The 25,846-nt window shown below is 45.5% G+C and overlaps 1 protein-coding gene, 1 non-coding gene and 2 pseudogenes across 2 annotated transcripts in view; 2 read left to right on the plus strand and 2 right to left on the minus strand.

The window, feature by feature from the left end:
- LOC124616600 (breast cancer anti-estrogen resistance protein 3 homolog) overlaps positions 1–25,846 on the minus strand; it is a 1,084,307-nt gene that overhangs the window by 829,285 nt on the left and 229,176 nt on the right. The window lies entirely within an intron of this gene.
- LOC124616837 lies at positions 8,838–8,955 on the minus strand (annotated as a pseudogene).
- Trnas-cga lies at positions 15,230–15,304 on the plus strand. Its single transcript has one exon. It is a non-coding gene; the product is annotated as a tRNA-Ser (tRNA).
- On the plus strand, positions 23,750–23,867 carry LOC124617387 (annotated as a pseudogene).

Consider the following 25,846-nt stretch of genomic DNA (forward strand, 5'->3'; position numbering starts at 1 on the left):
TGGCAGAGAAAGTGACGATTGTTTCAACACGTTACCATTTTGTTAGAATTTCACATATGCTGATAGAAAATGTATTGGAAATACACTACTGGCCATTAAAATTGCTACGCCACGAAGATGACGTGCTACAGACGCGAAATTTACCGACAGGAAGAAGATGCTGTGATATGCAAATGATTAGCTTTTCAGAGCATTCACAAAGGTTGGCGCCGATGGCGACACCTACAACGTGCTGACATGAGGGAAGTTTCCAACCGATTTCTCATACACAAACAGCAGTTGACCGGCGTTGCCTGGTGAAACGTTGTTGTGATGCCTCGTGCAAGGAGGAGAAATGCGTAGCATGACGTTTCCGACTTTGATAAAGGTCGGATTGTAGCCTATCGCGATTGCGATTTATCGTATCGCTACACTGCTGCTCGCGTTGATCGAGATCCAATGACTGTTAGCAGAATGTGGAATCGGTGGGTTCAGGAGAGTAATACGGAACGCCGTGCTGGATCCCAACGGCCTCGTAGCATTAGCAGTCGAGATGACAGGCATCTTATCCGCATGGCTGTAACGGATCGTGCAGCCACGTCTCGATCCCTGAGTCAACAGATGGGGACGTTTGCAAGACAACAACCATCTGCACGACGCAGTCCGACGGCGTTTGCAGCAGCATTAACTATCAGCTCGAAGACCAAGCCTGCGGTTACCCTTGACGCTGCATCACAGACAGGAGCGCCTGCGATGGTGTACTCAACGACGAACCTGGGTGCACGAATGGCAAAACGTCATTTTCTCGGATGAATACAGGATCTGTTTACAGCATCATGATGGTCGCATCCGTGTTTGGCGACATCGCGGTGAACGCACATTCGAAGCGTGTATTCGTCATCGCCATACTGGCGTATCACCCGGCTTGATGGTATGGGGTGCCATTGGTTACACGCCTCGGTCACCTTTTGTTAGCATTGACGGCACTTTGAACAGTGGACGTTTTATTTCAGATGTGTTACGACCCTTGGCTCTACCCTTAGTTCGATCCCTGCGAAACCCTACATTTCAACAGGATAATGCACGACCAAATTTTGCAGGTCCTGTACGATCCTTTCTGGGTACAGAAAATGTTCGACTGCTGCCCTGGCTAGCACATTCTCCAGATCTCTCACCAACTGAAAACGTCTGGTCAATGGTGGCAGAGCAACTGGCTCGTCACAATACGCCAGTCACTACTCTTGATGAACTGTGGTATCGTGTTGAAGCTGCATGGGCAGCTCTACACGCCATCCAAACTCTGTTTGACTCATTGCCCAGGCGTATCAAGGCCGTTATTACGGCCAGAGGTGGTTTGCCTGGGTACTGATTTCTCAGGATCTATGCACCCAAATTCGTGAAAATGTAATCACATGTCAGTTCTAGTATAATATATTTGTCCAATGAATACCCGTTTATCATCTGCATTTCTTCTTGGTGTAGCAATTTTAATGGCCAGTAGTGTAATATATACAAGATTATTTTGTTTCAATTGCAATGCAAGGCTTCGGGAGTTGCCGTCCATGACCAATGTTCCGGCTGCAAGGAGTCCCTCCACCTGGTGCAGTTGCTACAAGGAGCGTCCAACGTGGACACAAAAACGATTTCTTAAAGACAAAAGTGTAAGGCAAAAGCTGTATCATCAGATTTAGTAATAATTTTTATTTGACTTGGAAAAAATCTCGAAAGTCACCCATTTTTCGTCCGTTCAAAGAGGGCTACACCGAGGATGGAAGGTACTAAAGTTCTTGACGGACAGGTTATTGTGCTCCTTGTACGGTAATTGCCTGAGTATACCACATAATGTACTTACTTTTAGAAATGGACATAAAAAAGGGATGTATGTAATTAATCTGTTTATGAAATACTGCGTAGTGTGATGTTCTGAAAAGGAAAAACAAAAAAAAAAAGTAATAAAACAAATATACAGGGTGATTCAAAAAGAATACCACAACTTTAAAAATGTGTATTTAATGAAAGAAACATAATAAAAAGGTTTTTTTTCACTCAAAAACAAGTTCAGAGATGTTCAATATGGCCCCCTCCAGACACTCGAGCAATATCAACCCGATACTCCAACTCGTCCCACACTCTCTGTAGCATATCAGGCGTAACAGTTTGGATAGCTGCTGTTATTTCTCGTTTCAAATCATCAATGGTGGCTGGGAGAGGTGGCCGAAACACCATATCCTTAACATACCCCCATAAGAAAAAATCGCAGGGGGTAAGATCAGGGCTTCTTGGAGGCCAGTGATGAAGTGCTCTGTCACGGGCTGCCTGGCGGCGGATCCATCGCCTCGGGTAGTTGACGTTCAGGTTTCATAACTAACCTTTTTCGTAGGACTCTCTGTACAGTTGATTGTGGAATTTGCAGCTCTCTGTTAGCTCTGCGAGTCGATTTTGCTGGGCTGCGAACAAATGCTTGCTGGATGCGTGCTACATTTTCATCACTCGTTCTCGGCCGTCCAGAACCTTTCCCTTTGCACAAACACCCATTCTCTGTAAACTGTTTATACCAACGTTTAATACACCACCTATCAGCAGGTTTAACACCATAATTCGTTCGAAATGCACGCTGAACAACTGTCGTCGATTCACTTCTGCCGTACTCAATAACACAAAAAGCTTTCTGTTGAGCATCAACTGACGCTGACGCCTAGTCAACAGCGCCTCAAGCGAACAAATGTACAACTAAATGAAACTTTATTGCTCCCTTAATTCGCCGACAGATAGCGCTTAGGTCTGCCTTTTGTCGTTGCAGAGTTTTAAATTCCTAAAGTTGTGGTATTCTTTTTGAATCACCCTGTACTGCAGAATAATACGAGGCACAAGGCTGGTCCACTGTTCCGCAAGCACGTATTATGTTCGACTGACAACTGAAGTTGCTAGTGGTAAAAAATCTGGTGGGGGTTGTGTGAGTCTCTTGGCCACACTGTAGGGCGCCGTTCCCTCAGAGAATGCCACTTGGTAGCGGAGCCGCCCACGCGTTGCTTTCCCCGCCAGAGAGCAGCGCAGGTAGTTTGCGGACGTGGGCAGCGGCTGAAGTGTTTGTTGGCCTCCGGCCGTGGGATGAGATGGGTTCATTCGCACAGCGGCGCATTAGCGAAACAAACACCCCCGTGTGACGCGACGCACGGCTGCGTAGGCTCACGGTCCTAGAGTTCGGCTGCTCGCCGCGGCACGGCGCTGACGTAGCCACGACTGCGATAGCAGGAAAGAGCACGCTCAAGCTTGTTGTTTTTTTAGGTTCAAATGGCTCTGAGCGCTACGGGACTTCATTTCTGAGGTCATCAGTCCCGTAGAACTTAGAACAACTACTTAAACCTAACCAACCTAAGGACTAAGGACATCACACATATCCATCCCAAAGGCAGGATTCGAACCTGCGAGCGCAGCGGTCGCGCGGTTCCAGACTGTAGCGCCTAGAGCCGCTCAGCCACTCCGGTCGGCATTTTTTTCTCTTTTTTTTTTTTGCCGATGTTATTTTATCATTAGGGTTCCGTATCTCAACCGGCGAAAAACGGTACCGTTATACGATCACTTTGTCGTCCATCTTTTCGTCTCTGTCTGTCCGAATGTTAAAACCCTTTTTCTCAGGAACAGTCAGACGTATGTTGTACCTTGACAGTATATAAACGTTAGCTTCCAAATCAATGCAATGAAAAGATACGGCCTTTTATGTCACTTTTTTTTATTGAAACTCGCTCCTCAAAACCTATAGGGTACTTGCCTTGGGTCTAGAATCATGAAATTTGAAAAGAAGCAAGGTTCCGCACTACAAGTACAGATGAAAATCTGAAAATTGTTAATTCGTAATTATATGACACAAAAATATATTTTGGCATTTGTTATCCATCTGTTATGAGACTTTTTTTGTTAGGAATGGATGGACATATCAAGTTCAAATTTTTCTCACATACTAATGTGTATGGTCTCTTGCCGGTGTAAAAAATTAAGGTTCTGCGTCGATGAAATTAAACAATACGGCCATATTTTGATATCTTGCCAGTATCGATATAGATAACAGGCAAAAATCGTCGAAATTCTCGATTCACAGGATTGATGAACTTCTACACCGATCAGTCACTACATTATGACAACCTTTCTAATAGCCGGTATATCCCCTTTTGGCACGAATAACAGCGGCGACGCGTCGTGACATGGAAGCAATGAGGCTTTGGTAGGTAGCTGGAGGGAACTGGCATCACATCTGGATACAAGTCACCTAATTCCGGTAAATTCCGGGGAGGGTGGGGGGAGGGGCCATTAACTCTGATGGTTCAAATCGCTCTGAGCACTATGGGACTTAACTTCTAAGGTCAACAGTCCCCTAGAACTTAGAACCACTTAAACCTAACTAACCTAAGGACATCACACACATCCATGCCCGAGGCAGGATTCGAATCTGCGACCGTAGCGGTAATGCGGTTCCGGACTGAAGCGCCTAGAACCGCTCGGTCACCCAGGCCGGCCATTAAATCTGAAGCCACGTTCAACCACATCCCAGTTGTGTTCGATCGGGCTCAGATCCGGCGAGCTGGGTGAGCGAACACATCAATTCGAACTCGCCTCTGTGTTTCTCGAACCACTCCAGCACTCTCCTGGCCTTGTGACACGGCGTATTATCTTGTTGAAAAGTGCCACTGTTGTCGGAAAATATGATTGTCTTGAACGGGTCTGCAACCAGTGGTCCGCAGCTCGTGGTCGTGCGGTAGCGTTCTCGCTTCCCACGCCCGGGTTCCCGGGTTCGATTCCCGCCGGGGTCATGGATTTTCTCTGCCTCGTGATGACTGGGTGTTGTGTGATGTCCTTAGGTTAGTTAGGTTTAAGTAGTTCTAAGTTCTAGGGGACTGATGACCATAGATGTTAAGTCCCATAGTGCTCAGAGCCATTTTTTTTGCAACCAGTGCACGACACTGCTTGGCCATCACGGTGTCTTGCACGAGCCCCACTGGGACCATGGACGCCCACGTGAATGTTCCCCAGAACATAACGGAGACCGTGGGTACCATATAATGGAGCTGCGGCAAACTTGTCTGCATCCCGCAGTACAGGTGTCAAGGAGCTGTTCCCCTGGAAGACGACGGATTCGCGCGCTCCCGTTGGCATGGTGAAGAAGGTATCGGGATTCATCAGACCATGCAATGCTCTGCCACTGCGCCAACGTCCAGTGCCGATGGTCACGCGCCCATTTCAATCGGAGTTGTCGATGTCGTCGTGCTAACATTGGCACAACCACGGGTCGTCAAGTGTGGAGGCCCTTCGTTAGGAGTGGTTCGGTGCACTTTGCGTTCAGAGACACTTGTAGTCTGCGAAGCATTAACGTCCCATGTTAGTTCCTCCACAGTTCGCCCCCTACGATGTCCGAAATCTGTAATGAGGGGTGGCAGCCTAACCCCACGACATCTGGACGTGGTTTCACCTGAGTTTCGCCACATGTTGAAGATCCTCACCATAGCTCTAACACCCGAACCCTATTCGCACCCGGACAATTTTTATAATTAAATTTAAACATAAATTTCCGTTTACACTTCACAAGTGAAGGAAATGAAGTCCATGAACCATTTCAAAAAAATCATCAAGAGATAACTGAACAAGAACAACGCATTATACGATATAGTTTGCGAAAGACTACCGTTCAAGTTGCTTTTTATAATATTTATGTCAACCCTTTTTTACACGGCATCAGTCGCCCAGCGTATCAAGAGTGATGGTAAGAACAGCTTCTGCGATGTGGTGTCATAAGTCTTCGAGGTGGAACATAAGCTATCTCTGCTGTAGCCCTACAAGAAAAATATCGCAAGGCGGCAGCCCTCATTATCAAACACTTGAGGGTGTATGCTGGGTAACTCCTGCTCCATTCTCAGTAAAGCTAGTTTTCGTACATCTCAATGTTTTTGACGTCATATCTCATGACTATGTTCCTACAATGATAGAATTTTGCATGCACATTCAATGATATATGCGGATACATTCTGCAAAATGTGTAGTAGTAAAGAAGTATAGCCGGCCGGTGTGGCCGTGCGGTTCTAGGCGCTTCAATCTGGAACCGCGTGACCGATACGGTCGCAGCTTCGAATCCTGCCGCGGGCATGGATGTGTGCGATGTCCTTAGGTTAGTTAGGTTTAATTAGTTCTAAGTTCTAGGCGACTGATGACCTCAGAAGTAAAGTCGCATAGTGCTCACAGCAATTTGAAGCATTTTTGAAAGAAGTAATAAACAAAACCGCCTTGCACACCATCTCTAATGACATCGATATCGACAGGACTTTTAAACTCTGATCCTCCTTTCTTGAAATGTCAGGCCTAATGCCGTAGTTTTACTGCAACGACAGCGAAAATATAGTAAGCGATAAACTTTTATACTTTCGTTATCTTGTGGTGTACACCTTATCATAGAGAAAAAATGGAATGGTAATGGGCATTCTGGACCAAAAGTGACCTTGAACGTGGTCATTGACCTTGAAGGTTATCATATGGGCATCACATGACCACTCATGACACCGCAATGCCTCCCACTCTTCCCTTCCACCCCCAGCACCCCGCCATCTGCCTACTGTGTCCTACCCCGCCCCATCTCCCCTCTGCCCTCCATCAAATCAAAATGCAAGGTAGTGGAGCTTTGCCAGTTGTGGTAGTGGGAAATTAGAAAAAAATCCGAGAAAGTGGAATTAGCCTATTTGCGGTTTGTACCCTTCCCTCTCCCCTTCTCCAGCCAGTCACAGCGAAGCATTAAAATGGAACCAGAATTCAGGATGGTGAATCTAGCCCAGTCGTCATATCAGGTGACCACAGTGGTCCCTCGAGTACAGTCACGTCAGCAGCTGCAACACGACCTATCCAGCGACGTGGCAACGTCTCATTCAGGAATCCACGCACATAATTGTGTAAATGGGCAGGGGTGCAATCTTGTTGAAAGTTCGAGTCCCTGCTGTCAGTTTCAAGTCGTAGCACGAGCCATGAGTCGAGATAGGAGAATCCACTGACAGCTCTCTCAGCGAAAAAGAAGTTTCCACAGACTCTCTTGCTATACACGGCACAGAACTTCCTTGAGATCCTGTATACCGTTCACAAGCACGCCTCTGGTCCGGCACTGGTACCTTTAAATTTGGACTGTGTAGTATGAGAGGACTCACTGCCCTCCCCTTATCTCCAATCCACAATGACGACACGGAACCGAAAAATATTGTTACGTAAAAATAATTTATTCCGTAATACATTATAAGGTGCTATTCCAAAGTACTTTACTAAGAGCGCAAGGTACCCGTGCACTGCGGCCCTTGGCTGGTCTAGGCAAACTTCTACTTGCTGCAGTGTCTCCAGGCTACCTGTGTAAGTAGGCTGTTTAGGTTTTTTTTATTGGTAACGCCACCTCTGTATGAAAATCACTGGCTGTGCTGTGTGCAGTCTGTGGCTAGTTTGCATTGTTGTCTGCCATTGTAGTGTTGGGCAGCGGCAGCTGGATGTGAACAGCGCGTAGCGTTGCGCAGTTGGAGGTGAGCCGCCAGCAGTGGTGGATGTGGGGAGAGAGATGGCGGAGTTTTGAAATTTGTCATGAACTGCTATATTTATATTTATATATGATGATATCAAGGTAAATACATTGTTTATTCTCTATTAATATCTTTCATTTGCTAACTATCCCTATCAGTAGTTAGTGCCTTCAGTAGTTTGAATCTTTTATTTAGCTGGCAGTAGTGGCGCTCGCTGTATTGCAGTAGCTTGAGCAGCGAAGATTTTTGTGAGGTAAGTGATTTGTGAAAGGTATAGTTTAATGTTAGTCAGGGCCATTCTTTTGTAGGGAATTTTGAAAGTCAGATTGCGTTGCGCTAACAAAATATTGTGTGTCAGGTTAAGCACAGTCATGTAGAATTGTTCAAAAGGGGACGTTTCACCTGAAGCATCCGCTCGCAACGGCCACTCGGCAGTACCTGCGTGCAGAAAGGATCTGAAAGTTCAGCTCTGCACGCGATAACGACGACACGGATTTTACACTATCCCCACTACGTCGTCCCAACTCCCAACAAGCGACCAATGAAAAACCAGAACTGGGAGGCCAATGAGAGAGCCCTATGTTTCATCTGGCGAACAGGTTTATATCAGCTTTCTTACTAAAGTTGTTTTTGGGCTTTGAAGATTTATCGCAAACAAATCACCCTGATTGATTTTTCTTATAATTAAATACCAGTTAACGATTCATCGACGGAAAAAGTCATCAGGGGATGCGAACATGAATAATAATATTGACTCTTGTGATCAACGTTCAGTACCGCCGCGTGGTTAGAGGCTCACAGTCAAGGTCGCAGGTTCGCCGCTCGTTGAATGCGTTTTCTTTTTCTTCATCTACCCGTCTGTAACGGATTATGAGACCAGCAATGATATTTATATTCTTACTTACCACAAATATTCGAAGGTCCTTTCCGACTATGTTGCAGTTTCCATGGGTGTGGTTACGCAGGAAGCTAAGACTACAGCTTAAATTGCTGTGAGCGAGCAAGCAGCAGTGTCATTTAGAGAGGGAAGTGCCTAAAAGCGGAACCCCATTTCGTTTTTATTTAACAAACTACAAAATAGTAAATAATTATATTTTAAAAGCACTTAAAAAGAAGAAACTAAACTCCTCCAGAACAGGCCATGAAGGCCCAAAGGTACCGACTGGCCGCCGTGTCATCCTCAGCCCACAGGCGTCACTGGATGCGGATACGGAGGGTCGTGTGGTCAGCACACCGCTCTCCCGGCCGTATGTCAGTTTCCAAGACCGGAGCCGCTACTTCAAGTAGCTCCTCAGTTTGCCTCACAAGAGCTGAGTGCACCCCGCTTGCCAATAGCACCCGGCAGATCGAATGGCCAACCATCCAAGTGCTATCCCAGCCCGACAGCGCTTAACTTCGGTGATCTGACGGGAACCGGTGTTACCACTGCGGCAAGGCCGTTGTCAAAAAGCACTTAAGCATGTTTTAAAAGCAAGGCAGAAAACAGTGTTTGCTTAGTTAATTTACGTAACTAATGTTTCGTTTGTTAGCTGGCACCTGTCTGCAGTCCTGACATACTTTGAAATTTCCGCGCCGCAGTATTGTAGCACGGAGCTGGAACAACCGGGACACAATGAACTCACTGATAAAGTGGAAGTGGGTAGCGCCATTTTGTTTTGCCATGTCTAGTAGTTGTTGCGTGCAACAGTACTATGGAGAGGGAATTTCAGAGTATACCAGGACTGCAGACACGTAATTGCAAATAAACAAAAAATGAATCACAGATTCGATTTTCATTCCGCAGCGGAGTGTGCGGTGATTTTAAACTTCCTCGCAGATTAAAGGACTCGCCTTCCGCAGGCAAGTGCTTTACAAACTGAGTTACCGAAGAACAACTCACGACCCGCCCTCACAGCTTAGTTTCGTCAGTACCTCATCTCCTACCTTCCAAACTTCACGTAAGTTCTACGCGCCTTGTGGGGACAGCACCCCCGGAAGGAAATATTTTGCGGAGACATTGTTTAGCCACAGTCTAGTCGATTGTCCACAGAATGAATATTCATTTTGCGGCGGGATGTGCGCTGATTTCCCCGCGAATGGCGAAGGTCACAGGTTCGGGCCTCTGTTCGACACACAGATTTAATCCGCCAAAGAGTTCCAAAAGTTAATTACATAACTTTATTCTGGTGTTAGGCGCTGGAGATGGTGGTCACGTGTGCGTGAGGTGTGCTTGCTCGGGTGAACGAGTGGTAGGTGTTTCTTTTTCTGACAAGGTCTGTGGTCGAAAGCATATCTGTAACTGTCTTTTAATTGTGGCTGTCTGCAACTCACTGTCACATCTTTAAAGTGTGTAGTAGTGTTTGACACCTCAACCTTGTTTAGTTGGATAACTTCATTTTTTCGAGGTGATAACCAAAGCTTTATGACTTACCCCTGACCCTCGTATTTGTACTACCTGTAATACATCCACCACTGTGTAAACATGACTGTGGGGGCAGTACAAGCTGTGAAATGAAATGATCGTAATTGATGGAAAGTCATCGAGTAAAACAGAACTGATGTCTGGCGTTCCCTAAAGTAGTGTTATAGGCCCTTTGCTGTTCCTTATCTATATAAACGATTTGGGAGACAGCCGGCCGCGGTGGTCTAGCGGTTCTAGGCGCGCAGTCCGGAACCGCGCGACTGCTACGGTCGCAGGTTCGAATCCTGCCTCGGGCATGGATGTGTGTGATGTCCTTAGGTTAGTTAGTTTTAAGTAGTTCTAAGTTCTAGGGGACTGATGACCACATATGTTAAGTCCCATAGTGCTCAGAGCCATTTTTGATTTGGGAGACAATCTGAGCAGCCGTCTTAGGTTGTTTGTAGATGACGCTGTCGTTTAGCGACTAATAAAGTCATCAAGAGATCAAAACAAACAGCAAAACGATTTAGAAAAGATATCTGAATGGTGCGAAAAGTGGCAGTTCACCCCTAAATAACGAAAGTGTGAGGTCATCCACATGAGTGCTAAAAGGAACTCGTTAAACTTCGGTTACACGATAAATCAGTCTAATCTAAAAGCCGTAAATCCAACTAAATACCTAAGTATTATAATTACGAACAACTTAAATTGGAAGGAACACTTAGAAAATGTTGTGAGGAAGGCTAACCAAAGACTGCGTTTTTTTGGTAGGACCCTTAGAAAATGTAACAGATCTACTAAGGAGACTGCCTACACTAAGCTTGTCCGTCCTCTTTTAGAGTACTGCTGCGCGGTGTGGGATCCTTACCAGATAGGACTGACGGAGCACATCGAAAAAGTTCAAGGAAAGGCAGCACGTTTTGTATTATTGTGAAATATGGGAGAGAGTGTCACAGAAATGATACAGGATTTGGGCTGGACATCATTAAACGAAAGGCGTTTTCGTTGCGACGAAATCTGCTCACGAAATTCCATCCACCAACTTTCTCCTCCGAATGCGAAAATATTTTGATACCGACCTACATAGGAAGGAACGATCACCACGATAAAATAAGGGAAATCAGAGCTCGTACGGAAAGATATAGGTGTTCATTCTTTCCGCGCGCTATACGAGACTGGAATAACAGAGAATTGTGAAAGTGGTTCGATGAACCCTCTGCAAGACACTCTAATGTGATTTGCAGAATATCCAAGTGGATGTAGATGTAGATTGATGACCAGAACTCTCCCCTTCCTAGGTATGTGAGGGGCTCGAACAATTTTTAAGTAATACAATCCAGTATGTTGTTCTCTACGGTGAGCGTTCAGGAGAAGCAAGAGTACTGTCAGGGATGCCCCACGGAAGTGTGATGGAATCGGTCTTATTTTCTATATACGTAAATGACGTGACGGACGGGTTGTATACTGATGACGCTGCGGTGTACAGCAAGATGTCTCCTTTGTGTGACTGTAAGAGGATACAGGATAAATTAGACACAATTTCTAGCTAGTGTGGTGAATGGTAGCTTGCTCTAAGTGTACAAAAAGGCTGCGGTGTACAGCAAAATGTCGCCTTTGTGTGACTGTAAGAGGATACAGTATAAATTAGACACAATTTCTAGCTAGTGTGGTGAATGGCAGCTTGCTCTAAGTGTACAAAAACGCTGCGGTGTAGAGCAAGATGTCGCCTTTGTGTGACTGTAAGAGGATACAAGATAAAATAGACACAATTTCTAGCTAGTGTGGTGAATGGTAGCTTGCTCTAAGTGTAGAAAAATGTAAGTTAATTCTAATTAGTATGAGAAACATTCTAGTACTATTCGAATACAGCATCAGTAATGTGCAGCTTGAGTCAGTTACAACGATTAATTATGTAGTCATAACGTTCCAAAGCGATGTGAAATGGAATGAGTACGTCAGGTTGATAGTCGGAAACGCGAACGCTCGACTTCGTTTTGTGGGGAGAATTTTGGGAAAGTATAGCTCATCTGTAAATGAGACGGCGTATAGAACACTAGTGCGGTGGGATCCACACCACATCTGATTAAAGGAAGACATTGAAGCAATTCAGAGGCGAGCTGCTGTATTTGTTACCGGTCGGTTCTATCAACACGCAAGTATTAAGGTGCGTCCACAGTACTCGTGTGGCACTTGTATTTGTGAGACATCTACATTTACATGGATACACTACCTTGGGGAACGCCAGAAATCACTTCTGTTTTACTCGATGACTTTCCGTCAGTTACTATGAACTGTGGCGTCTCTGACAGGAAATCACACATCCAGTCACATAACTGAGACGACATTCCATAAGCACGCAATTTTACTACGAGTCGCTCGTGTGGTACAGTGTCAAAAGCGTTCCGGAAATCCAGGAATATAGAGTCGAATTGAAATGCCTTGTCAATAGCAGTTAACACTTGATGTGAATAAAGAGCTAGTTGTGTTTCACAGGAACGATGTTTTCTAAACCCATGTTGACTGTGTGTCAATAGACCAGACCGTTTCCTTCGAGGTAATTCATGATGTTGGAACACAATATATGTTCCAGAATCCTACTGCATATCGACGTTAATGATACGGGCCTGTAATTAAGTGGATTACTCCTAGTACCTTTCTTGAATATTGCTGTGACCTTGCGAGGCTTACGAGTAATGTGGACGGAGGTTGGCTCCGAGGGCTCGTCTCGAGACAGGCTTGCGACCCGCCCGAGCATATAGTTTGTCTGGCTCCGGCTGTTGTCGGTTCATCAAAGGGATGCGCGGCGAGCTGCACGAGTGGTATGGACTGCAACGAGCAGTGACCAGTTGGCTCGCTACACCACGGAAACGCTTCGTGAATTGCAAAGGGGAATCCCTGGAGGAAAGTCGACACTCTCTTCGCGAGACACCATTGCAGAAATTTAGAGAACCAGCATTTAAGGCCAACTGCATATCTATTCTACTACCGCGAACGTACGTTTCGCGTAAAAACCGAAATATAAGACGAGAGAAATTCGTGATCGTACGAAGGCTTATAGCAAGTTGTTTTCCTTTCGTTCTGTTTGCGAGTGGAACAGCGAAGAAAATAACTTCTTACCCTCCAACTTGTACCGTACCGTGGCTTGCGGGCTATGCATGTAGATGCAGATGTACATTCTATATTTTTCATGTAATCTACTACCATGGTGTATGTATTGTTATAATTAGCCAACGGCCTTGCCGCAGTGGTAACACCGGTTCCCGTCAGATCACTGAAATTAAGCGCTTTCGGGCTTGGCTAGCCTTGGATGGGTGACCGTCCGGTCTACCGAGAGCTGTTGGCAAGCGGGGTGCACTCAGCCCTTGCGAGGCAAACTGAGGAGCTACTTGCTTGAGAAGTCGGTGTTCCGGTGTCGTAAACTGACATAAGGACGGAAGAGCGGTGTGCTGACGTCACGCCCCTCCATACCCGCCTCCAGTGACGCCGGTGCGCTGAGGATGACTTGGCGACCGGTCGGTACCGTCAGACTCTTCCGAGTCCTGTTCGGACGGGATTTAGTTTTGAGTTTATTGTTATATTTAAATATTCGACTATTTTGAATATAAATGAGACTGTTCTGTAACGAGGTACATTTACTGCATATAACATTTTAATTTAAATTTCATACTATGCTATTTTCAGTCGGATATGTATCAAATTTCATCGTATTTAATTAATTCACTGTGTTTAATCATCTCCCACATTGTAGCAAAATTATATATAAGGTCCATGCGGGCACACTGTGGTTGGTCAAAATGTGTGTGATATCTTATGTGACTTAACTGCTAAGGTCATCAGTCCCTAAGCTTACACACTACTTCACCTAAATTACCCTAATCACAAACACACACACCCATGCCCGAGGGAGGACTCGAACATCCGCCGGGACCAGTCGCCCAGTCCATGACTGCAGCGCCTGACACCGCTCGGCTAATCCCGCGCGGCTGTGGTTGGTTAGTTTTGCACGAACTTTCGAGGTAGCCACTGTGCCGACCTGATTTGTAGACATGTAAAGATTCTTCAAGGCACACACTGTGCTAATTTAGCTGATTTGTATTACTGATTACTTGCCATCTGGGTGACTTGAAGATAGAGACAAATTACGTCGAGAGCAGTAAACGGAAAGAAAGATAGCTGGTGAACCTCCGTTGGAGCTCGAATCTTTTCGCGTAGGAAGAAGCAATCTTTTGATTGCCTCTTCTAGAAACGTACTATTTCGCAATTTTAACAAGAACGTATTTGTATGGAGTGTAGCCATGTATGGAAGTGAAACGTGGACAATAAATAGTTTAGACAAGAAGAGAATAGAAGCTTTCGAAATGTGGTGCTACAGAAGAATGCTGAAGATCAGATGGGTAGATCACATAACTAATGAGGAGGTATTGAATAGAATTGGGGAGAAGAGGAGCTTGTGGCACAACTTGACTAGAAGAAGGTATCGGTTGGTAGGACATGTTCTGAGACGTCGAGGGATCACCAATTTAGTATTGTAGGGCAGCGTGGAGGGTAAAAATCGTAAAGGGAGACCAAGAGATGAATACACTAAGCAGATTCAGAAGGATGTAGGGTGTAGTAGGTACTGGGAGATGAAGAAGCTTGCACAGGATAGAGTAGCATGGAGAGCTGCATCAAACCAGTCTCAGGACTGAAGACCACGACAACAACAACAGCAAGAAACCACACCATGATGGTCAATGGCCTTCTTGTTGGTTGGCTGGTTGATTTGGGGTAAGGGACCAAACAGCGAGGTCTTCGGTCCCGTCGGATTAGGGAAACATGGCGAAGTAAACCGGCCGTGCCCTTTCAGAGGAACCATCCCGATATTTGAAGCTTCCTGGCAGATTAAAACTTTGTGCCGGACCGAGACTCGAACTCGGGACCTTTGCCTCTCGCGGGCAAGTGCTCTACAATCTGAGCTACCCAGGCACGACTCACGACCCGTCCTCACAGCTTCAATTCTGTCAGTACCTTGTCTCCTACCTTCCAAGCTCCACAGAAGCTCTCCTGCAAACCTTGCAGAACTAGCACTCCTGGAAGAAAGGATATTGCGGAGACATGGCTTGGAGATGTTTCCAGAGTGAGATTTCACTCTGCAGCGGAGTGTGCGCTGATATGGAACTTCCTGGCAGATTAAAACTGTGTGCCGGACCGAGACACGAACTCGGGACCTTTGCCATTCGCGGGCAAGTGCTCTACCGACTGAGCTACCCAACCACGACTCACGCCCCGTCCTCACAGCTCTAATTCCGCCAGTACCTCGTCTCCTAGAAGTAAAGCTGCGAGGACCTGGCGTGAGTCGTGCTTGGGTAGCTCAGTTGGTAGAGCGCTTGCCCGCGAAAGGCAAAGGTCCCGAGTTCGAGTCTCGGTCCGGCACACGGTTTTAATCTGCGAGGAAGTTTCATATCAGCGCACACTCCGCTGCAGAGTGAGAATCTCATTCTGGATCCCGGTATTTGCCTGAAGCGATTTAGGGAAACCACGAAAAACCTAAACCAGGATGGCCGGACGCGGGTTTGAACCGTCGTCCTGCCGAGTCCAGTCCACTGGGCCAACTCGCTGGGTCAGAGTTTCCTGTCAGTCTATCCGGCAAATGTGTCTCGTGGTCGTTATTGCTACGCCATACGAGTGCCAGTAATGGTTACTCAAGGAATGACGCAGCCTGAGAGGGAACACGCGAACTCGCGGGTGCGTACGCGGGGAAGCGTGCGCGGCAAGTGCGGGCAGTTGCGACCTTTAACGCCGGCGCCGAGGGGGCACGCAGAACCGGCCGGCGCGCGGCGTCGCTCATTAACATACAAACGGCGCGCCGCCGCACTGGCTCATCGGCGGGAATAGCAGGAGGCTAGGGAGCGGGCCGCGCCGAACCCGGCCAGCCCACTGCGGTTGCGGGTCACGGCGTCTGCGGTGACCACGCTCCAATCCGCCTCACACGGCACGTTTAAGGGAACGTGAATGTGAGGCGAGATTCGTGACGTCACAGCGACGGAATTTCAGGTTCGGAGTATTCACGAGTGCGAGCTAGAGCACCCAGGAGGAATAACAAATGGTTCAAATGGCTCTGAGCACTATGGGACTTAACATCGGACGTCATCAGTCCCCTAGAACTTAGAACTACTTAAACCTAACTAACCTAAGGACATCACACACATCCATGCCCGAGGCAGGATTCGAACTGGCGACCGTAGCGGACGCGCGGTTCCAGAGTGAAGCGCCTAGAATCGCTCGGCCGCACCGGCCGGCAGCAATAACAAATAAAGAATCTTTACTGCCCAGTACCACCCTCCCTCCCTCACCCAACCTCGGGTCTTTAACTTGGAAAATCCCTATCCTAAACAATGTAAAATTTATTCACAAAAAAGGTACCTTTTCTCAGAAATTACTGGAAATAAAAATTTTAAAAAATAACATTACTTGTAGGTTACAAATATCTGAACACTTCAGCAGAAAGTTTCTAAAAGTATTGATTAGTTTTAAGATAATAGTACTAAACTAAACTCCCCCGAACAGGCCATGAAGGCCAAACGGTACCGACCGGCCGCTTTGTCATCCTCGTCCTACCGGCGTCACTGGATGCGGATACAGAGAGGCATGTGGTCAGCACAGCGCTCTCCCGGCCGTGTGTCGGTTTCCGAGACCGGAGCCGCTACTTCTCAGTCAAGTAGCTCCACAGTTTGTCTCACAAGGGCTGAGTGCACCCCGCTTGCCAACAGCGCTCGGTTTAAGAAAGTAATTATTTTTGTATGTGTTGTTATTGTTATTGTTGTTGTGATCTTCGGTCCTGAGACTGGTTTGATGCAGCTATCCATGCTACTCTATCCTCTGCAAGCATCTTCATCTCCCAGTACGTACTGCAGCCTACATGCTTCTGAATCTGCTTAGTGTATTCCTCTCTTGGTCTCCCTCTACGATATTTACCCTCCACGCTGCCCTCCAATACTAAATTGGTGATCCCTTGATGCCTCAGAATATTTCCTACCAACCGATCCCTTCTTCAAGTTGTGCCACAATCTCCTCTTCTCCCCAATTCTATTCAATACCTCCTCATTAGTTATGTGATCTATCCATCTAATCTTCAGCATTCTTCTGTAGCACCACATTTCAAAAGCTTCTATTCTCTTCTTGTTGTCGGCCGGTGTGGCCGAGCGGTTCTAGGCGCTTCAGTCTGGAACCGCGAGACCGCTACGATCGCACGTTCGAATCCTGCCTCTGGCACGGATGTGTGTGATGTCCTTAGGTTAGTTAGCTTTAAGTAGTTCTAAGTTCTAGGGGACTGATGACCTCAGCAGTTAAGTACCATAGTGCTAAGAGCCATTTGACCCATTTTTCTTCTTGTCCAAACTATTTATCGTCAATGTTTCACTTCCATACATGGCTACACTCCATACAAATACATTCAGAAACGACTTCCTGTCACTTAAATCTATACTCGATATTAACAAATTCCTCTTCTTCAGAAACGCTTTCCTTGCCACTGCCAGTCTACATTTTATATTCTCTCTACTTCGGCCATCATCAGTTATTTCGCTCCCAAATAGTAAAACTCCTTTACTACTTTAGACGACAAAAAAATTAAAAAAGGCTGTCAACTCTTTCCTACGTATGTAACACTTTAACTTCTTTGAGATTTACAAAATAATAAAACCCCTGTGTTAAAATATGCACAATACTCGAATCAGCATACCGTCTAATTTTGAACAAATTCTGGCTAGTAGAAACTGAGAAAAATGCAATATCTTTTTTCCTGCTCCTCTGTGCTGTCTTGCGCTTGTTTCCAGATTTGTAATAGTACCTCTGTTGCTATAAGTCTTTTTTCTTTTTTTTAGTCTGAATTCAACAGTTGAAGGTCTTATTTCAGTAGTGGTACAAATCCATTTTTGTTCATTCTCAGATACAGAGTCCTAAAATTAAATGTGCGCAGAAAAATCTGCAGTTGAGATACCAGAAATATTCAAGCATACGGCTTCTTGCTAGAGATGAATCTTTCTTTCTGTTTGTTTCGGCCATTAATTTCAGAAGCATTATAGAGAGAAAAATGGAGGTAATGGACTTGTACTACTATTGAAATAAGCCCTTTAGTTCTTTTAGTGTGAAACGACCGACATTTCGTAGAACTCTTTACAGGGCTTCATACCTTGCAACATTTCTTTCACTGAACGTTGTCGCTGCGTCAAAGACACCAAAAAGCACTGTACTAATTGCCACAAACACTGTTTTGGGAATTCTGGCACAGATTATGCTGTTGATAGACTCGTTAAGATCCTGGGTGCGGCCATGAAGACATTTCTTCAATAGACTTACATCTAACAAATCTTTGAAGACCTCAACTTACAAAGTGAACAGCTGGTTTGTGAAGAAATTCCGCACAATTTTTCTGTGCTCTGTTGTGTTTCCATCATGAGTCACTTTCTAGAGGTCATAGGCCATACACGAGTTTATCGTGTGTTGGAGAGGTGACAAAAAACTGCACACATAGCTTTTCCGATGTCTTCTATGCTGCTAACACTTTGCCTGATGGTCATGCAATAATAATTTTGAATTCTTTCTATGTCTTTTCTGCCAGTGTATTCATACCATCTAATCCTATGCCATCTTCCAATTTCTCCCGTCAGAAAGCAGTTTTCAGTTGTCGCAGCTCATACCCTTCGCTTTTGTGCACGACATACGCACTCCTTCATAGTGATAGCTACATTTTCTCCATATGCCTTCCCCTCCTCCACTGCTTTGAAAGCTTTTAAATCGTCATCTTCTAAGTAATTGCCCTCGGAGGCGGGGGATACAAAAGATGAAATTTCAGTCTGAGGACTATCAGATGGGCATGGTCATGCCCACAGAATGTTTTGTTTAAATGAATGAATGGCCAGAAATAAATTGGAAATGGGAAATTAATTAGATAATGAACAAAAAAGACAAAATTGAAAATTTCAAGATTTCGACCTGTGTGGATCCCCTTAAAGACTCGAACTCCCATATATGCAACAACTTCAACGTCTGATTACTTTTCAAATGAGTTAATATGCTAAATACGTGACATTAAGAATGTGAAAAATTTACTGTTGAAGACACGTTTATTTTGCTTAATCTTCATCTATACCTATCAAGCCACTCTACAATGTGTGATGGAGGCTACTTTCAGTGCCGCTGACACTTCTCGACTTTGCTATTTCAGTTACGTGAAGAACGAGTCCCTAAACGTAGATCTATATGACAGTATCACATGAGAAGTAGACCTACCTTCCAGGACAGATGCGCCAGTTCTATGAACATTATACGAACGACATTGAGAACTACTCACATTTTGTGAAAATGTTATTTTTTTCTCCTAAATTATGTGTCGTACGATGATATATTTTTTGGATATCTACTGCGATGCGTGTGGATACTGTTTGCAAAATGGGTAATGAATAGAGTTAGTAGGTAAGAAATGATAAATTGAAACGTAAAAACTCATGCAGAAGTTATACCGCATGAACAAGGAGCGCTAAAGTCTTTTCCCTTCACTATTTTATGAGGCTGTGTGCGAGACAAAATTTCAAAGTGGCTTGAAATTACATTTAAAGTTTGTCGGAAGTCGGCAAGTGCTATCTCTATCGAGCAATGGATTCGTACAGTGGCGATAATTTCCGCTAGTTTTTCACGCATCTCTGTATTTATGACATCATGTCCCTTGAACAAATTTTGCAGTGTGTCCGCACATACCACTAAATGTGCCTCCAAAATATTGTCATTGTAATTTTCAGGCGCATTCAGCGCTATATGCGGACACTGTTAGCAAAATTTGTTGCGAATAGAGTTGGTAGTAAACAGTAATAAATTAAAATGTTACCACTAACGCTGAAGTTTTAGTGCATGAACAGAAAAATTACAGTAAGTGAGAAATTTGTTCCCTTTGACTATTCTGTGGAAGGTGTGAGCGATAAAAAGTTTCGAGAATTTTTGAAGCTAAGTGTAAAGTAAATCAGAAGTCACTAGACACTCTTATTCTCAAATAAGTTTACGGTTTTACTGTTTTTAACCGTGATATTGGAATTTCTCTGATAAACCTTTAACGTAAGATTCTGTCTCTTAATGAGTGAATTATGACAGTATTTTAGATTTTTATTCGGTGAATAAGATTCCCAAAAATATTGAAAATGGAATTTTTGTTGCGCCAGGAAGCCATTAGCCAGGCAAACTGCAACACGGACTGGATATTTGTAGCCGCTTAATACACATGGTGCGTAAGGAATATAGGAGAAGGGTACATGGTTGAATTTCCTGGTGGTTTGGCGTTACAATACAAGGTGCGATACTTGGTTCGTAGAGCTGCTACATCAGACAGCAACAATTGCTCTACACGGCTGGCAACGGGGAAAGCTGGGCTTGGATGCGAGAAACGGGTACGTCATGCCATGCTGCACCAGCTCTCTATCAGACTAGTGGCTGTCTGCAATTCATGGGTGAAAAATCTGCAGAACGAGCTGGCCAGAGCAAAAGTAAAACACCGTCCGTGTAGAGGAAGGACTGTACAGTAGGGACAACTGGCCTCATTGTTCACGTTCTTGAAACACAACTTCACGGATAACTGGAAGGTAGGGCGCACCTGCCGGCCTTAAAATGTCAGGAGTGTAACGGCCTCTGTCTGGATTACCAGTCACAGGGGATGATCACGTTCTGCTCCTAAAGGCACCAAATACCATCAAAAATAATGTGTTTGGCTTTTTTTTTCTTTTTTTTTGTGTGTGTAAACCCTCGTCGCCAGTTTTACACCGGTAAGACAATTTCTCCCTCGTCTATCACACAGCTATGCCCAAGGGTCAGGTACCAGGATAGGAGAACGGAGATTCTACAAAATTAGTAACACGGTCACACAAATAAGTTATAAATGTTTACTTACGTTTGTGATTTGTTGAATAATGAAGTCTGCAACAGTTCTTGTAATATAACACAACAGAAGGCCCTTAATAGCTAAGTGCAAATAATCGTAGGTAAACTTCACAGTACATAGCAAATGTAGTTTACAACAACTGTCTGTTCACTTCTAAGAGTTCACTGAACGATATTCCCTTTCTACGTCAGCTGTGGACGATGATGTATAACCATATGGGCGAGAGCTGCTCCTTTATCTTCCGAATCGGCTTCTGTCCGTTGTCTTCCGGTCATTGGTGGATTGCACTCGGCCAGCTATTGGCCGCGGCGAAGTCGATATCTTCGTAGTGAGTGCCGCCATTGGCGCTGGTGGAACTCGTGTAAGTGCAGAGTCTCTATGACACTGGCACTAGTTCACATCTTTTCGACTGTGAGGCTTTTACTCTGGCTTTGTCTTGTTCGGACAACTCAGCAGTTTTCACAGTCTTCATCTTAGGCCTTCAGCCATCTGGTTGGTTAGCAGCAGTTCAGTACGGATTTCATTTCTGTATCCGGCCTTTCTCTTGATGGCGGTATAGGTTATGCAGCTAGTAACCTACATGATCCGGTTGATGTATTCTAGTCTCAGTCCGCCTGTTGTATTACTCCCTTCTACTATCCCTTCAATGATACTTTTAACGATAACATCTTGTCTCGGCAGATGACCCACCCACGTGTCCCTCCTGTGTCTCATGAGCTTCAGGTTACAAGGCTTCTGTTCCTCCACTCTTCGTCTGACATCTTGCCTACCCAGGAAATCTCGAGCATTCTGCGATAGCACCACATCTCGAAGGCTGTTATTTTTATGTTTTCCTGCTTCCCCAAGCGTCAAATGGTTCAAATGGCTCTAAGCACTATGGGATTTAACATTTAAGGTCATCAGTCCCCTACACATAGAACTACTTAAACGTAACTAACCTAGGTTTCAGTAGTGCTACTGCACTTGTCGACGGACCCTGTGTGTTTTGTGGTTGTAGACTTAATTTTAGTATTGATATTAATGATAGTTTTTCTCATGGTAATGGGTGGCTCACTGTAGCCATTGTACGTGGAGGTAGTGGAGTTCCTAACGTACCTGGACTTGAAAGTTTTGTTGATAGAGACATTATTGCTTACCGTACCTATCATATGGCAGAACTTGCAAATAAAGACTTTGGTAAATCTGCCTATATGTCACCTTCTGCATTGTCTTTGTATACTCATAATAAGAGAAAAATATCTGTAAATGAGTCTGTGTTCATTTGGGTTAAAGGTAAAGGAGTATGTGAGTATGTAAAGTTTGTTGGTGACTGTACTTTGTATTTTCACAAATAAATTCACTTCATGCAAACTGATCTGTAGCGTCAGCCATTAACCGGATACGGGTACATCACGAAACGGGGGCTCAAGGATGCAACAGTTTTGTTCCATTAATACACGCCGGCCGTTGTGGCCGTGCGGTTCTAGGCGCTTCAGTCTGGAACCGCGTGACCGCTCCGGTCGCAGGTTCGAATCCTGCCTCGGGCATGGATGTGTGTGATGTCCTTAGGTTAGTTAGGTTTAAGTAGTTCTAAGTTCTAGGGGACTGATGACCACAGATGTTAAGTCCCATAGTGCTCAGAGCCATTTGAACCATTAATACACTTATCGCTTGACCTCTCTGAGCTCCAGCAGCCGCGTCTGCCTAACCTAAGGACATCACACGCCCATGCCCGAGGCAGGATTCGAACCTGCGACCGTAGCCGCAGTGCGGTTCCGGACTGATGCGCATAGAACCGCTTGGCCACAGCGGCCGGCCCCCAAGCGTTCACGTTTCATTTCCATACAACAGTACACTCAATCAAACGTCTTTATGAGGTTTTTCCTAGTATGTTTGTCTATAGTGCTGGATGTAAAAAGATTTCTTCTGTTGTTAAAACCAGATTTTGACTGGTGGATTCGGCTTGTAATATCCTTCCTTGACTTTCCGTCTGATGTAATTTTAGTCCTTAGGTTGGCAAAGGAATCGGCAGCCTCCAGTCACTTGTTGTTAAGTTAGCATTGGACAACCGCGTTTTGTCTGCTCACCAGTATATTAACAGGAAGAGCTGAGGGTAGTTTCTGTTGTAACTTCCTTCGCACGCTTTGTGGTTCTTTAACGGATACAGGAACGAGGAACAGATTCTGTTCGTGGACAGAGAATTTAGATATTAATTTATTGTACATCCAACGCCAAATATTAAAAGTAATACAGAAACTTGTTTGCCGTAGTTGCTGCCTCAGTTGGATGTAGAAGTATATACGGGTACAAGGGTTTGCAATTGGTTCATTGGTAGATTTGGGGGGAGGCGACCAACCAGCGAGGTCATTGGTCCTATCAAATTAGGGAAGGAGGGGGAAGGAAGTCGGCTGCGCCCTTTCAAAAGAACCATCCCAGCATTTGTCTCAAGCGATTTAGGGAAATCACGGAAAACCTAAATCAGGATGGGTGTACGGGGGCTCGAACCGTCCTCCTCCCGAATGCGAGTCCAGTGTGCTAGCCACTGCGCCACCTCGCATGGTTGTTTGCAATTCACATGACGAGCCTTGACCGCTGGAAAAGTCTGTAAATGCTAAGAAATCGCAAACACACAAAGTGGGGCTCTGTACGTCGATGTTTGAACTTCAGTAGACTCGTCGTTGGAGCTCGGGAGAGAGGATGCTTGCATCTCATTGGCAGTCGATTCAAACCCAGATTTCACGCTTATCGCAAACGGTCACCTTACGATTTGGCTATCCGCGAGCGATTAACTACCAGTCGCATACATCCATATGTTGTCAACTATGTATCTATACTCTGTACTCGAACATACATTATATATATTCAATTACAGGGGGAGGCAATTTATTCGAAAGTCTCTTTCCCGGCGTCGGCACATAAATACGATATTGCAGTGCCCGTGTTATTCTGAATTATAATGCAATGTTCTTCAGATGTGGCAACGGCCTTGCCGCAGTGGCTACACCGGTTCCCGTGAGATCGCCGAAGTTAAGCGCTGTCGGGCGTGGCCGGCACTTGGATGGATGACCATCCAGGCCGCCATGTGCTGTTGCCATTTATCGGGGTGCACTCAGCCTCGAGTTGCCAATTGAGGAGCTACCCGACCGAATAGCAGCGGCTCCGCTCACAGAAAACCATCGTAACGACCGGGAGAGAGGTGTGCTGACCCCACGCCCCTCCTATCCGCACCCTCAATGAGGATGACAAGACGGTCGGATGGTCCTGATGGGCCACTTGTGGCCTCAAGACGGAGTGCTTCTTCAGATGTGTTCTGTTAATGTCCGCACGGCAAGTGTGTTTTGTTCTGTGAACTGCAAGCAACGCCCTCATGCCACTGTGGCGACTGTAGGAAACACAAAAGCGTGACAGTTTTTAAAGTGCTGCCAATCGGTTGGCGCCCGATACCGCAGTTCCCATGTGGGCCAGCATCGCTTCATAGTAAAGATTTGAAAATTCGCCATAGAGGCGGAAACAAAAGAAGCACTGAATCCAGTATGACAAGTGACCGATATCGGCAAAGAAGGAAAAAATCACTTGCCCAGTACTGTTTCTGCAACGGCGATATGTGAAAAAAAAGCAATTTTCAACGTGGTTCGGAGACTACAGCTGGCTGGGTATGTGAGTTAAAATTCGGAGGAAGGCCAGGGGATACCAACACGAATAGGACAGTGCTTGACACAGAAATCTCCATGCTGAGGACAGACCTAATAGTTGGAGGTGTTTACGTGACAGCAGGTGGCTGCCGTGACGCGCTGCTGCCTCCCACGTCACAGGCCGCCCCCGGCCCCCGCTCCTGCGCCAGTGGCGGCACTTTGTGGGTGGGCGTGCCGGCGCCGCAGGTGCGTGGGCGTGCGGCAGGGGAGGGAGGCCATTGTCTGTGGCGCCTGCCGCCTGCCGCCGAGGTGCTGCCCCCTTAACGACTCTTTATGAATTAATGACTCGGACCAATTTATGGCCTTTTGTTTCCGCAAATCGTCCAGCACCGCTCGTTTGTCGGTCCCGTAATTACTCTGCAGCGACGAGCTCGCCTAAACAGTTAAATAAACCACTACGCTCTCTTTCAGTAGCGTCAAAGGTCACGAGGACGCAATCGTAACAGACACTTCGTGTCGCTCTCTAACGATAAGATACAGAAAATTACTTTGCTTAATTGTGTTCACTCTTTTTACTAACAGTCCTACAATTCCAATGTCAAACTGTAGTTGCCCCCTGCCACGGTGATCGATGCAGTCACCAACTTGGGATATTACTACACTAGTGGCCATTAAAATTGCTACACCAAGAAGAAATGCAGATGATAAACGGGTATTCATTGGATAAATATATTATACTAGAACTGACATGTGATTAAATTTCCGCGCAATTTGGGTGCATAGATCCTTAGAAATCAGTACCCAGAATAACCACCTCTGGCCGTAATAACGGCCTTGATACGCCTGAGCATTGAGTCAAATAGATCTTCGATGGCGTATATAGGTACAGCTGCTCATGCAGCTTCAACACGATACCACAGTTCATCAACAGTAGTGACTGGCGTATTGTGACGAGCCAGTTGCTCGGCCGCCATTGACCGGACGTTTTCAATTGGTGAGAGATCTGGAGAATGTGCTGGTGCGTGTGTGTGTGTGTGTGTGTGTGTGTGTGTGTGTGTGTGTGTGTGTATGTGCGCGAGTGTGTTTTCGCATGCACAGCTGTAGATAACATGATTTTCTCTCGTCCATTTACAGCAACAATCTTCGTTACAATTGCTGAAAAGCCGAACATAACATTTTCTGAAGGTTAGGTGGTCGTGAAGTGCCCCGATGGTAAGTTATGTTCCGTGGCGTTCACAGTGAGAATTACCGCGAGCTTTCGCAAGAATCAGGCAGTAAAAGTAGTCGATCATTTAGAATCTCCCTTAACTCACTTCAATAGTCTGGTTCTGGTCGTCCACCATCATTTAGTGTCTGAAAATCGTATATATGATATTAGTTACGTCAATAAAGTTGCATTCCTAGACCTGAACAGGCAGAACACATTTCTTCATCAATATTA

This window comes from Schistocerca americana, chromosome 5 (assembly GCF_021461395.2).
Source record: "Schistocerca americana isolate TAMUIC-IGC-003095 chromosome 5, iqSchAmer2.1, whole genome shotgun sequence".
In the NCBI taxonomy this organism is placed as follows: domain Eukaryota; kingdom Metazoa; phylum Arthropoda; class Insecta; order Orthoptera; family Acrididae; genus Schistocerca; species Schistocerca americana.